The sequence below is a fragment of the Python bivittatus genome, unplaced genomic scaffold (genome assembly GCF_059951505.1).
Source record: "Python bivittatus isolate LINGU-HERP-01145 unplaced genomic scaffold, Pbiv_v1 ctg000480_np1212, whole genome shotgun sequence".
In the NCBI taxonomy this organism is placed as follows: domain Eukaryota; kingdom Metazoa; phylum Chordata; class Lepidosauria; order Squamata; family Pythonidae; genus Python; species Python bivittatus.
In genome coordinates this window covers 88,240,535-88,254,034 of record NW_028277075.1, presented here as the reverse complement: position 1 = coordinate 88,254,034, position 13,500 = coordinate 88,240,535, and the positions used below count along the sequence as shown (strand labels likewise).

At 36.7% G+C, this 13,500-nt stretch overlaps 1 protein-coding gene and 1 long non-coding RNA gene across 5 annotated transcripts in view; one reads left to right on the top strand and one right to left on the bottom strand.

Annotated features, from left to right (window-relative positions):
* Window positions 1-13,500, bottom strand: part of LOC112542202 (uncharacterized) — a 61,174-nt gene that overhangs the window by 2,706 nt on the left and 44,968 nt on the right. The window contains exon 2 of the long non-coding RNA XR_015797192.1: window positions 1,188-1,284. This is a non-coding gene — a long non-coding RNA (uncharacterized LOC112542202). The remainder of the gene's footprint in view (window positions 1-1,187; window positions 1,285-13,500) is intronic.
* NCKAP5 (NCK associated protein 5) overlaps window positions 1-13,500 on the top strand; it is a 680,918-nt gene that overhangs the window by 626,337 nt on the left and 41,081 nt on the right. The window lies entirely within an intron of this gene.

The following is a 13,500-nucleotide window of genomic DNA, read 5'->3' as shown; positions in this document are numbered from 1 at the left end:
AAATTAATTTTATTAATTCACTATAAAACAAGTTAATTAAGAATACATATACTTCTGTTACAATTACCATGCCATTTCCATATCATTTGCCCATAAACAATGTGTTTTAATTAAAGCTAATACTATAACAATAAGAGAAAATCAAGCACACAGCCCACATTGAGGCCACCATGCAGCTCAGTAACTTCCTTATCATTTTCCACAGCAATGTATCACATTTTGGGAAGACTTAACAGTGTTCAGACACAGCATGATTTGCAAGTGAAGGGGAATCGGATCTGATAGGCTGTAAGAGTGACTTTTAGGCTGTAAGGTGATTTTACCCAGAAACCCAGTAAAGCTAAGACTCTTAGCCTGAAATAATGGAAGTCAAAGAAACTGAGTAAACCACTTGTTGAACCTTGATTGAGCAACAAATAAGACTCAACTGTGGCAGCAGAGAAAGGACTGACATTCACTGCATCTTGTAAAATCTGTATTTCTTCACTTCTGAGAAGATATATCCTCTAGTTAGGCTAATTCAGGGCTTGTGTTAGCCCTATTACGTAGACCAAACCAAGAAATCAACTCCATACAAAGGTCAAACTACTTGTATTAACATTGGCTGTAGTAACAGAAAATTGCAAGTCTGACTGTGCTTTAATCTCCCTCCTCCCTTTATACTTGTGAATTTGGAAGGTATCTGCCTGCATCTTTTGTCCGTGCCTTCTTCTTGTTTTGGATTTAAGCCATGTTTTTCCCCTTGTCGCTTTGGTAATGGACCTGGCCTGTCAGGGTCATCTTCCTTGTTCTCTACATATGGCAGCCAGCTTTCTACCTTGCTTCCTCTTAGTATATAGCATAAGTGGTCCAGGAACTTTTCAGTTTACATTACAATCCTGATTCTATTCTAGCTTCTCTTCAGCGTTTGTTTGGGTTTTTTTTTTCATTTTTATCTTTTGCTTTGTCAATAATCCTAATACAGATCTTAGTTACCTAAAGAGACTTTAATTCATCTATGTGTAGATTTCATTTCATTTTCCCCCTCTTGTGCCACAGATTTTTTTTTATGTCATAGAGATGATTCAGTAAGGAGATTTGATATTCTTTATTACCATGCCTTACAATTCAAAAAAAAAACCTAGCAAGCACAGATAAGCAGAAATATTAAAAAGAAAAGAAAACAAAAGCAAAATACATATACTTACAGAGTAGACACAGCTGATTTGGCTATGCTTTGAATGGCATTGAAATGGCTTCATTCCAGGATAAACTGAGATATTTTGTTCGTGTGAATGAGTTGATCTGGAATTAATAATATAAAAATGTCTCATTAGGCTTGAGATCTTTCAGATGTATCATATTAGCACAAAGTGCTATCTACATTAGACCAATCAAACAGATGATATATTTGGGGCTAGTTATACTGCTTGCCACCTTGAAAAATTCTACAATATTTTACAAAGAAAGACTTAAATCTAAATATGTTAATGCATGAAGACACAGGCATTTCTCCTTTTTTAAAAAATAATTTTTATTAGAAGTTTTAAAATTAATAATAAGAACTAATATAAACTAAATTAGAACAGAGAAAAAGAAAGAAATAATAGAAAAAGCTAAAAGTGCAATAAGAGAAGAAAATTTTAAAAAATAGAAAAAAAGAGGTAGATATAAAGTAAGATATAAAGATATAATGAAATAGCTTCCGATATTCTTCACAGCAGTTATAAGTACAATTACATTTTAACCTCTCTCTTTCTAAAGTTACATCATGACTCTCTACTTTCTATAATCTATCCTGTCTAATCATCAAAACCATAAATCACAAGTTTGGTTTTTTTTGTTTTCATGCAAAAAGTCCATAAGGGGTTTCTAGTCACCAATAAATGTAGATATTGTCCTTTCTCTAACAAAGAAGTCAGTTTGTCCATTTCAGCAAGTTCTGTCAATTTCACCAACCTTTACCCTCCATGGTGGGTAATGTCCAATCTTTCCATTTTTGTACATATAGTAATCACATATTGAAATAATCTTCCATAGCTTTTTTTTTTAACTGTTTATCCATCATCCTAAAAGGAAAAGTTCTGGCTTCAACTGAATATTAATCTTTAAAATCCTCTGTATCAATATATGTATTTGAATCCATTTTTTTTTAGCTTTTTTACATTTTACCAGACATGATAAAATGTCCCTTCATGTTGTTCACATTTCCAACATACATTTGAAATGTCTTTATACATTCTAGATAATTTCTCTGGCATTATGTACCAATGATACATCATTTTATAAAAATTCTCTTTAAGATCATAACATAAGGCAAATTTCAACCCTTTTAATCACATATTTTCCAACTGATCTATCTGTATAATATAACCAAAATTCTTAGCCCACTTTATCATACATTCTTTAACCTGTTCTTCCTCTGTTTCAAATTTCAACAAAAGTTTATACATTTTAGCAATTACATGTTCATCATCAGTGCACAATTGTACTTCAGATTCTGTCTCACTCTTTATACCATGTCTTTTTATCTATTTTGAATCTTTCTGATAACTGTAAATGGGAAAACCATTGACAGCTATATCCTTCTGCTATTATTTACCCTCTTGATTTATACTCCCCTTGATGACTTTCCAATAACTCCTGGTACATTAATGATTTGTCTTTGCCTGTTGTTTATCTTCTATGGAATGCTTCTTATGTTGATATCCACAGAGGTGTTTTCAGGCACAACCTGGGTTTATATCTATTCCATATTCTCAATATGGCACATTTAATGATTTCTAAAATCCACATTAATTTTAACTTTATTGTACCATAAGTATCCATGCCATCCAAACCTCAGGTTATGATCTTCTAACTCTAAAAGTCTCTTGTTTCTCAGCAACATCCATTCTTTCATCCAGTCCAAACAACAAGCTGCAGAATACAATTTCAAATCCAGTAAACCCAGTCATCCTCTTCCCTTTGCATCTTGTAACACTTTATATTTAACTCATGTTTTTTCCCTTGCCATACAAATTTAGATATATCTTTTTGCCATTGTTTGAGTGGTACATCAGTAGTCAGAACAGGTATTGTCTGAAACAAAAACATCATCCTAGACAAAACATTCATTTTTATCACAGAAATTCTCCCTAACAGTGACAATTTTAATTTCTCCCATTTTAACATGTCCTTAATTTCATTCCATGTCTTAACATAGTTATTTTGAAATAACATTCAATTCATATTTGTCATAGTAATACCTAAGTATTTTATTTTGTTCTCGATCTTAAAACCAGTTTTCTCTATCAGTTCTATTTGATCTTCTGATTTCATATTTTTTGTTAACATCTTCATCTTCTGATTGTTAATCTTAAAACCTGCCTAGCATACCAAAGTCCTTTAATTTTTCCATTTTTCTACTCCCTCTAGGGATCTTCCAAAACTAACACCAGCTCATCCGCAAATGAGTGTATAAGTTTCTTTATTTAATTTTAAAAGACATGATTCCCTCATCTTGTCTTATATCTCTATTCAGTACCTCAAGAACTAAAATGAACAAGAATGAAGACAGTGGGCATCCTTGTCTTGTCCCTTTTTGAATCTCCCAAAATCTTGTTAGTTCTCCATTAACAGTTATTTGTGCTTTCTGTGAAGTATAAATCAATCTTAACAATTTAATAAAATTATCTCCAAGTTTCATATGTTCCAGAACTCTAAACAAGAAAATCCAATTCACATTGTCAAAGGCCTTCTCTCCATGTAAGAATATCAATGCAGTTTGTTTTTCCTTATGTTGCTCCAAATACACCAGAATATTAAAAACATTTCTAATATTATCTTGTAATTGTCTTTAAGGTAAAAACCCACATTGATCTTCATAAATAAAGTCCTGTAGAATTATTTTCAACTTTTCAGCCAAAATTGTGGTAAACAATTTATAGTCATCATTCAAGATACTAGAAGATAATTTCTTGTTAAAGTTAAGTCTTGGGCCTCTTTAGGTATTAATGCTATATTAGCCTCTTTCCAGCTATTAGGAATCTTTCCATTCTGTAACATTATTCATTGTTTGCTGTAAAGGTTATAAAAGCTCATCCTCCAAACATTTATAATAAGATGCTGGCAGACCATTTGGGCCATCCTGTTTTAGTCTTTTTAACAGCTTCACACACTTTCCTTATTGTTATAGGTCCATTCAAAATTTGTCTCTGATTCTCTGTAATCTTTGGTAAATTCTGTTTATAAATATTCATCCAGTTTTTCTGAGAAAATTTCTTGATCTTTATATGAAGTAGAATAATACTGATGAAACCTTTTTGCATATTTGTTATTACAGTATTTCCTTCTTGTAACTTTAATATCACTTTCTTTCCTTTTTCTTTTTGCAATTTATATGCCAATCATTTCCCTGGTTTATTTGCAAATTCAATTTTGCATAATTCATCTTTATTTCCATTTCTCTCACTGTTAACATAGATAATTGCCTCTGCAAAAGCTTAATTTGATGAGTAATAGTTGTGATCCCTGGAGATTTTAAAATTCTTCTTCCTTTTTTTTTTTTATCTCATCCAAAATCATTTGTATTTTCTCCTGCCTTTTCTTTTTGAGTTCACTATTACATTGTATAAAATATCCTCTTACAAAAGCTTTACGTACATCCCAAACTATTCTTACTTCTGTACCTTTATTAAGATTATTCCCAAAAAACTATTTTATCTTCTTCTTGCAACATCTTTTTACCATTTCCTTTTGTAGCAACATCTCATTCGATCTCCACTTTAAAGAGTCATTTTTCCTTTTAAAAGGTAGAGTCACTGGATTGTGATCTGAACATGTCCTCGGTAATGTCTCCACTTTATGAACATTAATAGCCAAAGTCTTAGAAATCCAAATCATATCTATTCTTGAAAAAGATCTAAAAAATAAAGAAAAATAACTATATTTTTTGAGTCACTATTTTTATATCTCCATGCATCAATAAGCTCCAAATTATCCATTAAATTTTTAAAAATCCTTTGTAGTTTACCTTATGTATTTTTAATATTTTTCTCAGAAGTTCTGTCTTTTTGTGGGGAAACCACTCCATTCCAATCTCCCAGGAGACACCAATTTTCATACGGGAAATCCAATAATTTGTCTATAAGTCCTTTATAAAATGCTGTTCTATCTTCATTTGGGGCATAAATTCCAAATATCAAAGTCTTTGCCCCCTGTAAATTAACTTCCACCCCAACATACTCTAGTATTCTAGCTGGAATTTCCTTAACTACAATTATATCTATATTATCAATTCTCAATCTAGTATTAAAATGCTGCTGCAAAACTTGATCTCTAGTCTTCCTCCTGACAAAGTGCCCAAGGACATCCCTTGGAACATTTCTTAATTTTGAAAATTGTGTATTAATCCTACAAACCTTATCAATCTCTGCCTCAGTGTCATCTTCCTCCCAATCTTGGAAATTAGACAGAGATGTAATAATCTTTTCTCTGCTATCTTCTCCACGTTGTTTTGGAATTGCTCTAAATCTTAAACAAAATTATTTTTCTCTCAGTTCTAGTAATGCCAAGTTGTCTAAATCTTTCTCCATCTTTCTATTTATAACTTCTGCCATACTTTCCAAAACTTCCACTTTGTTAGTAATTTGCTTTAGATCTCCAGCCAATTGTCTACAGACTCTTCAATCTTCTTAACTTTTTCTTTCATATCTTTTTTTATTCCTGCAAATCCTTCTTCCATTTCCTTTTTAAAAGGATCCAAACTATTGGCAACCATTGCAGTCATGTTCTTGCCAAATTCCTCAAATATTTTCTGCAATAAATCTGGTGAAATGCCCTTATCTGTAAGTTGTTCTAATGAACCTCTCCTTCCTTCTCCTAATCTTGCAGCTTTTCTTGTAGTTGCCGTTATGGAAAAGTGAAAGTATGTCAATAACTAGGGTGAAAGTAAAAAGCAGACTACTTCTTCTGCCTCCTCCTCCTCCTCCTCCTCCTCCTCCTCCTCCTCCTCCTCCTCCTCCTCCTCCTCCTCCTCCTCTTCTTCTTCTTCTTCTTCTTCTTCTTCTTCTTCTTCTTCTTCTTCTTCTTCTTCTTCTTCTTCTTCTTCTTCTTCTTCTTCTTCTTCTTCTTCTTCTTCTTCTTTCCTGTTTTCCTTTTCTCTATCTTTAATACTTTAGTCCCAATTAACTCTCTGTAGTTATACCCACACAGTCTGGCTCATATTACCCTTATCTTCATATTTTGTAAAATCCACCAATTATCTTTCTTTAATAATAAACAATCAGCATTCCCAAGAAGGTCCAGTCTGTTTATCTAATTAATTTTACTATTTTCAAGGGCACTTTCAACACACACGTTTCTCCTGAAGTTCATATCATATTTTTACAATAGATCAGGAAAGCACCAGCCATCCTTATGCTGGGAGTCTCAAATGCTTCAACTCCCAGAAATCTCAGCCATGGCTGAACTGGGTGGGATTTCTGGGACTTGTAGCCCACAACTTTAAGGCTTCCAGCCTGGGGAGAATGTGGCATACAACAAGGCAAAAGCACATCCTGGAACACAGAAGGTGCACATAACACAGTTCAAAAAATGTGCTGTATGTAAACCTACTTGGTGTTAGATTCTTTGTTTTCAGAAATATTGTTTTAGAATGCTACACAGTGCCACACAGTGTGGATATCATGTTGCCAACCTTTAGTTTCTTACAGATGTATTAATATTTGCAGATCCCTCCTTTTCAACAGTAAAATGCCATTTGCAGGAAGTAGGAGCCAGTGTTTCTCAGAGGAACCATTGGCTTGGATCCCAAGTGCTCTGTATGCCTAAAAGGCCTTTAGCTGGTGCAGAAAAGGGTCTGTGCCACCTGACAATTTATCCACTAGCCCTAAATAAATAAATAAATAAATAAAATAAAGCCACCCAAAGCAAACAGCTGCTCATACTGAATAGGTTGTAAGCTATATAAAAAAGAAATTAGTTGCAATGAAAATTTTAGCAATATGCTCTCCTTTTTTATATTTAATCTTGAAAATTATCCTGATATTTTGTAAATTGCTAACTTGTCTTTCCAATTTAAATACCTTCCATTTATTTACCTCCCACTCCTAGAAAGTTATGCCTTGAAACTCTCAGAGCATACTTATTTATATAGCAATCCATATATCGATTTCTTGATATTCAGCTAACTTATGAAATAATAATGGTATCCTTGATTACAAATACAGATCTCATATTGTAGATCAGTTACTTCGGATATATGATATCACCATTTGTCCTAGCTCTCTGGGAAAGGCTCTAATGCTGGGAAAGATGGAGGGAAAGAGAAGAGGACAACCAGCAGCAAGGTGGATGGACTCAGTTACAGTGGTGATGGGTGCACCATTGGAAGACCAGAAGGACCAGGTCATGGAGGAAATCTATCTATGTGGTGCTAAGAGTTGACAACGACTTGATGGCACATGTCAATGAAAATATAATCCACCTACTCCAGAAAAGCACCTTTAAAGTGTTGGAGGATTGTCTGGAACAATGAGGAAAATGGAAAACATGTTTGCAGAGGATGGTTGAATCATTAAAGATTTATTTGTCTATTCTTTTTCACCAGTGGAAGCATTTTGACAGATTTCTACTCAGGCAAGGCACTCATAAATGGAAAGGCAGCTAGATCCAACTCCATAACTTTTGCTTTCAAGTTACAAAGTATCCCTAATCATGTTTTTTTCCCATTTTAATCCAGATATAAAATATTAAAGAATATAACAAATGCTACTTTTCCCAACTATTTTCAAATATCTTCAAAATAATCTGATTATAATTTCCCTCACTTCTAGCCATTATACATCTTTATTGGGCCACAGTCCAAGATACTTGGAGGGAGCTAGATTAACAATAGTGTACAGTGACAATTGATCATATATATTTGATCTTTCTGGTGTGGCAAAATCAAGGACTTTATAATAAAATTTACACACACTCCATTTCATTTCATTCTGTAACACACCCTTACCTCCACACACACACAAAACAAAAAGACAGATGCGCTAAATGCAACTTTATATACTCTAAACTAAAATGAAGTTTCTATTATTTCTCACTATGTCCTCTTGTGACATTAATGAAAACTTAAATATGGTCATCCTTACTTAGTGACCACAAGGGCTCTGGATGAAGCGGATTATCTGGACCCCTTTCAGTCAGGATTCAGGCTGGGATATGGGACTGAGACAGCATTGATTGCGTTCTTGGATGACCTCTGGCAGGAGCAGGATGCGGGCAGTGCTTCCATCCTTGCTCTTCTTGACCTCTCGGTGGCCTTCAATACCATCAATCATGGTATCCTTCTGGAACGGCTTCAGGAGTTGGGGGTGGGTGGCACTGTGTTGTACTGGTTCTGCTCCTTCCTCCAGGGTCGGTTCCAGCCGGTGTTGGTAGGAGGGGAAAGGTCCAGTCCACAGCCCCTACTGTGTGGGGTGCCACAGGGCTCAGTTCCCTTGCCCCTCTTATTTAACATCTACATGAGGCTGCTGGGTAAGGTGATCTGACAGTTCGGGGTGAGGTATCATCAGTATGATGATACCCAGCTTTATATCTCCTCCCCGGGCTGTCTGAGTGATGCCGTGGATGTCCTATCTCAGTGCCTGGAGGCTGTAGGGGCCTGGATGGGGCACAATGGGCTTCAGCTCAACCCAAGCAAGACTGAGTGGCTTTGGGTGTTTGGGCCTCCCAGGACCAAGGTTTTTCCATCTTTGGTTCTGGATGGGGTGGCTCTGCCCCAGATGGACCTGGTGCACAACCTTTGGGTTGTGCCTATTCCTGGACCAGGCGGCTCTACTCACTGTCACTCATGCCCTCGTGACCTCCAGTTTGGACTATTGCAATACGGTCTACATGGGGCTGCCCTTGAAGAGCATTCAGAAGCTTCAGCTGGTACAGAATGCAGCTGCCCAGGTTTTAAATAGTGTCGGTTACTCGGCACATGTAACACCACTGCTTCAGGAGCTGCACTGGTTGCCGGTGTGTTTCCAAGTGCAATTCAAGGTGCTGGTTGTCACCTATAAAGCCCTTCATGGGTTGGGACTGGGTTACCTTAGGGAACATCTTTTCCCAGTGGTCCGGCAGGTTGGGCATACTCTGGGTCCCGTCAGCAAGGAATGTCGGCTGGCGGGGACCAGGAGACATGCTTTTTCTGCTGCAGCACCTGCCCTCTGGAACATTCTCCCTCTTGAGATTAGGATGGCCCCGACCCTTTTGGCTTTTCAGAAGACCTTGAAGACCTGGCTTGATGCCCGGGCCTGGGGCCCCAAGTGTGTGAAGGACCCCATTTCATGGTTGTGCTAATACCGATGGTTTTTTAAGATCTGTTGGCTGCATTTATATTTATATTTATTTTTTTGTATTGTTTTAAATGTTGGCTGTTTTTATTGTTGTTAGCCACCCAGAGTCACTGGTCTGAGATGGGCGGCTATATAAATTGAATGAATGAATGAATGAATGAATGAATGAATGAATGAATGAATGAATGAATGAATGAATGAATGAATAGGGACTGGCAACTCCATCACTAAGCACCATGGTCACTAAGTGAAACATCACGTGACCATGATGGGCTTATGACCTCACTTCACTTCAGCCATTAAGTGAAGCATTGCGGTTGTTAAGCAAGACATCACATGACCTTGACTTGCAATTTTATTTCTGCATTCTCCACTAACTCTGCTTGTTAGAATCCGGTTGTGAAGCACATAAATGGTGATCACATGACTGTGGGACATTGCAACAGTTGTAAATGTAAGGACGGGTCACAAAGCTGGTTTTTTTACACCATCATAACTTTTAACAGTCGCTAAATGAGGCAGTCAGTAAGGAGGGCCTGTAAATTCATGAGGGATTTATTTTCATTTGCCAAAAAATAGATTATAATGATATAATACAATAGACCCAACATGGGACTGAGCAGAAATTCAAAGCAACAAATGACAAATATTATATAGAAAGTTTGTAAGATAGTATAATGTTATAAACTGCACATATGTTATTGCTAATAAAAAAGATAAAAAATAAATTGAGTACAATAAATATGGTATTAAGTCAATCAAGATAAGAAAAGTAGGAAAACAGCACCATTCAAAAATATACCTCCCCCTTCCCCTTTAACTCAGGATTGGAAAAATATTTTGATTCAGAAAGGAGAATCTGATCAGCCGAGTTAAATTACATGAATAATGCTAAAGTATTTCAGGGAATTGAGGGGTTTTTTTTTCTTTGTAGCTGAAATGTACCTTCTTCATTTATAACATTGATATGCTCTGCATTAAGCAGTTAAATATTATGAAGAAAGGAATAGGAAATTACTGATCTACTAATATGAGAGTTATGTTCTCAGCATGATGAGTGGAGAATATGTTTCATAGCTTGCATTAATGAGAATTGCATATAGCATTGAAAATGAACTGCTGAGTATTTTTGTATTTTTAGAAGTACTTTGCATCAACTTCAGATTTGGATATTAGTTTTCTTTTACCTTCTAAAAAACCGCTGAATGTTAAAAGAAAAAAAACGTTTCGTATCCTGTGTTGCAAATCTTTAAAAATCTTGGCTTTTTTTCTACATGGGAAATTTGCAACTGTGCATTGACAGTTCAGATCCTAAGTTCTTTCATCTCTAATTTCTTGCTCTTTGTAGGAATAACATATTATTTCCAGCTCAGTATTTTAAATCTGGAGAGTACCCTCCCCACATGCCTTGGGACTATGATTTCAAAAACTATGGCACCTTTAGTTCTTGCTTTCAGGAATAAATGTCAGACATCATGATGACTGATTCTGATGCTGGCAAAGTTTGCCCAGGCCTGGTTCAGAAATAAAGTAATATTCTCAAAAAATAACCTCTGACTCCATAGAAAACCATTCCTGCATCTCCCCATAAACACCCATTTAGGTTTAGATCAAGAAGATCTCTCACCTCCTCTCCTTCTCTTCCTGCCTACTCCCTCTTCTTCACAAAACAGTCTCAGCAGCCTCCCAACCACCAAAACAGCTTTCTCTCTGTTCCCACTGATGAGCTGCAAATAGAGACTATAATAAAGAAGGGAGGAAGCAAGATTACTTTTTTCTTGACTTTCTGTCTGACACAGTGACATTTGTTTACACTTGTAGTCTATTTACAGGTAGTCCTCATTTAATGACCATTTGTTCAGTGACCATTTGAAGTTATGAATGAGTGGTACTTACAATGAGTACTCAAAGTTCCAGTTGTACCAGTATTCCCGTGGTCAGGTGATCGCGATCTGGGTGCTTGGCAACCGACTCACACTTATTATAGTTGCAGCATCCCGCAGTCACGTGATTGCCATTTGCAACCTCCCCTGCCAGCTTCCCACAAGCAAAGTCAATGGGGAAGCTGGCAGGGAAGGTTACAAGTTGCTCCGGTAAGTCACTCGCACTGTCCCCTGCCCAGCAGCAGCCCCTCCCAGCCCTGCCACCCTTGCGCTGCACCTCACTGGCCACATGCACACCCTCCCTTGCCTGGCAGCAGCCACCCCCTGCGTCTCGCCAACCACCCGTGCAAAGCTTACCTGTCTGCTGGCATGCTTGTGAGCCACCTGAGACTCGCTTAACAACCCACAATCCTCACTTAACAATGGCAGTGGGGTGTGCTGGGATTGGTGCTGCTAAGCAATGCAGTCACATGACATCGCACTTTACAACCACATTGCTTAGCGATGGAAATTCCAGTCCCAATTACTGTCATTAACCAAGGGCTACTTGTAGTGGAGACAATCATGTCAGTAGCCCTTGGGAAGATGTCAAATTTTATTAGCTGCTCCTTTTCCAGTCTTGCTGCACTATTGAACAATATACTGGGAAGGTATAAGAAGGGAAACAAGTTTTTCCTTCTTCTTTGTCACTACTACTACTGCCATCCCTGTTTATGAATAAATAGTAAAGAGAAAGATAGTCAGAAGGTCTTTGATGTGATAGGTATTGTTTACATTAAATGCACTCTATTTACATTAAATGCACTCTCTCATTTTGAGGATTTGGTTAAGCAAGATGCCTCATTTCCAGATTGATCAAAGGCAAATCTGGGAAAGTTTTGGATCACAAGTCATCACTAACTTGAGATTCAAGGAATAATGGGATTCAATGCTGCTGATAGGATGTACAAGTTTAGAACATTTGTGAGTACATCACTTATATGTTTAGTCATACTCTTTTTTCTGACTATAAATGTAAATCTAGTAATAATATAAAGGGAAGGATCCCACTTGGAGTAGTGTTTCCCATTCTGGGTACCCCGGTTCAAAAAGGACAATGAAAATTAGCACAAGTTCAGAAAAGTACTACTAAGATGGTGAAAAGTCTGGAAACCATGCTCTATGTTGAAGATTCTAAATATGTTTGGCCTACAGAAAATAAGACTAGTAATAGTATTTGGATCTAGCTTGTGACCTAGAAGAGAGAATGGAGTTATTCTTTATTGTCCCAAGAGGAAGACCAGAACCAAAGGGTTATAACTACAAAGGAACAAATTCAGACTAGAGATTAGTGAAAGAAGCTACCACATGAAGCAGTATGTTACTAAAGGTCTTCAAACAAAGACTGCATGTTCATCTGTCAGAGATGTTCTAGTGGATCCTGCACTAAGCAGGGGTTGGACCAGATGATATCTCAGGTCCTTTCCAACTCTTTGATTCTGTGTCTCAGCAGTGGGAAGAAGAATGCTTCAAGATTACTCAGGTTTTCAGTTCTCCAGTCTTTGAAACTGATAAGAGATGCTCAGAGAATGGGGAAAAGATATCTTAGTGTGTTCCAGACCTAGAAAAAACATTGTTGGGTATTGGGGGCCAAGGGAAATGCCTAACTCTGCAAGGTGGGTTAGTTTGCTCCAAAGGACAGCTCTACTGGATCAGATCAAAGGTGTATCTGGCTTAGCATTATGTTTCTCATTGTGAAGCCTATAAGAGATAGCTGTATAGGCATTATCTTCTCTCTCTTTTTTTAATTGTCTGAGCAGTTGTACTGGTACAGGAGGAAAAGCTGAAACAAAAAAAAATTGATTGTTGGTTCTCAAAACAGGAGTCTGTGTGTCACCTTGCTCTGTTTGTAATTTTTTTTAAGGGCTAGATACATTTGTTTAAATTTTGGAAGTATAGAATGTATGAAACACATTATCTGCAATCAATTATTAAAATTAAAAATCAGTTTTTTAAAACACATATCCAGTTCTCTGTTGCAGATGTTTTGGGTTACAAACAGTATCAAGTGGCTCTAGAACTTTGACAGCAAGGTTGAAATATTGCAGTTTTAGTGCTGGGGAAATGGTATATCTCCACAACATAACTATTCCTTTGAGAAGTCTGTGTGTAATGAATGTGCCTTTACTGCAGCAACAACCACCACCAAAAGAACATCTGAACATATGAAAAGACCCAGAGATATGAATCCCTTTGCTCTTCCTCATCATAAATTGAGTTTCTCAGCTTATCTGGTTGCCAGAATCAGTAATGTGGAAGTAAAAGCTTGTCCACAACAG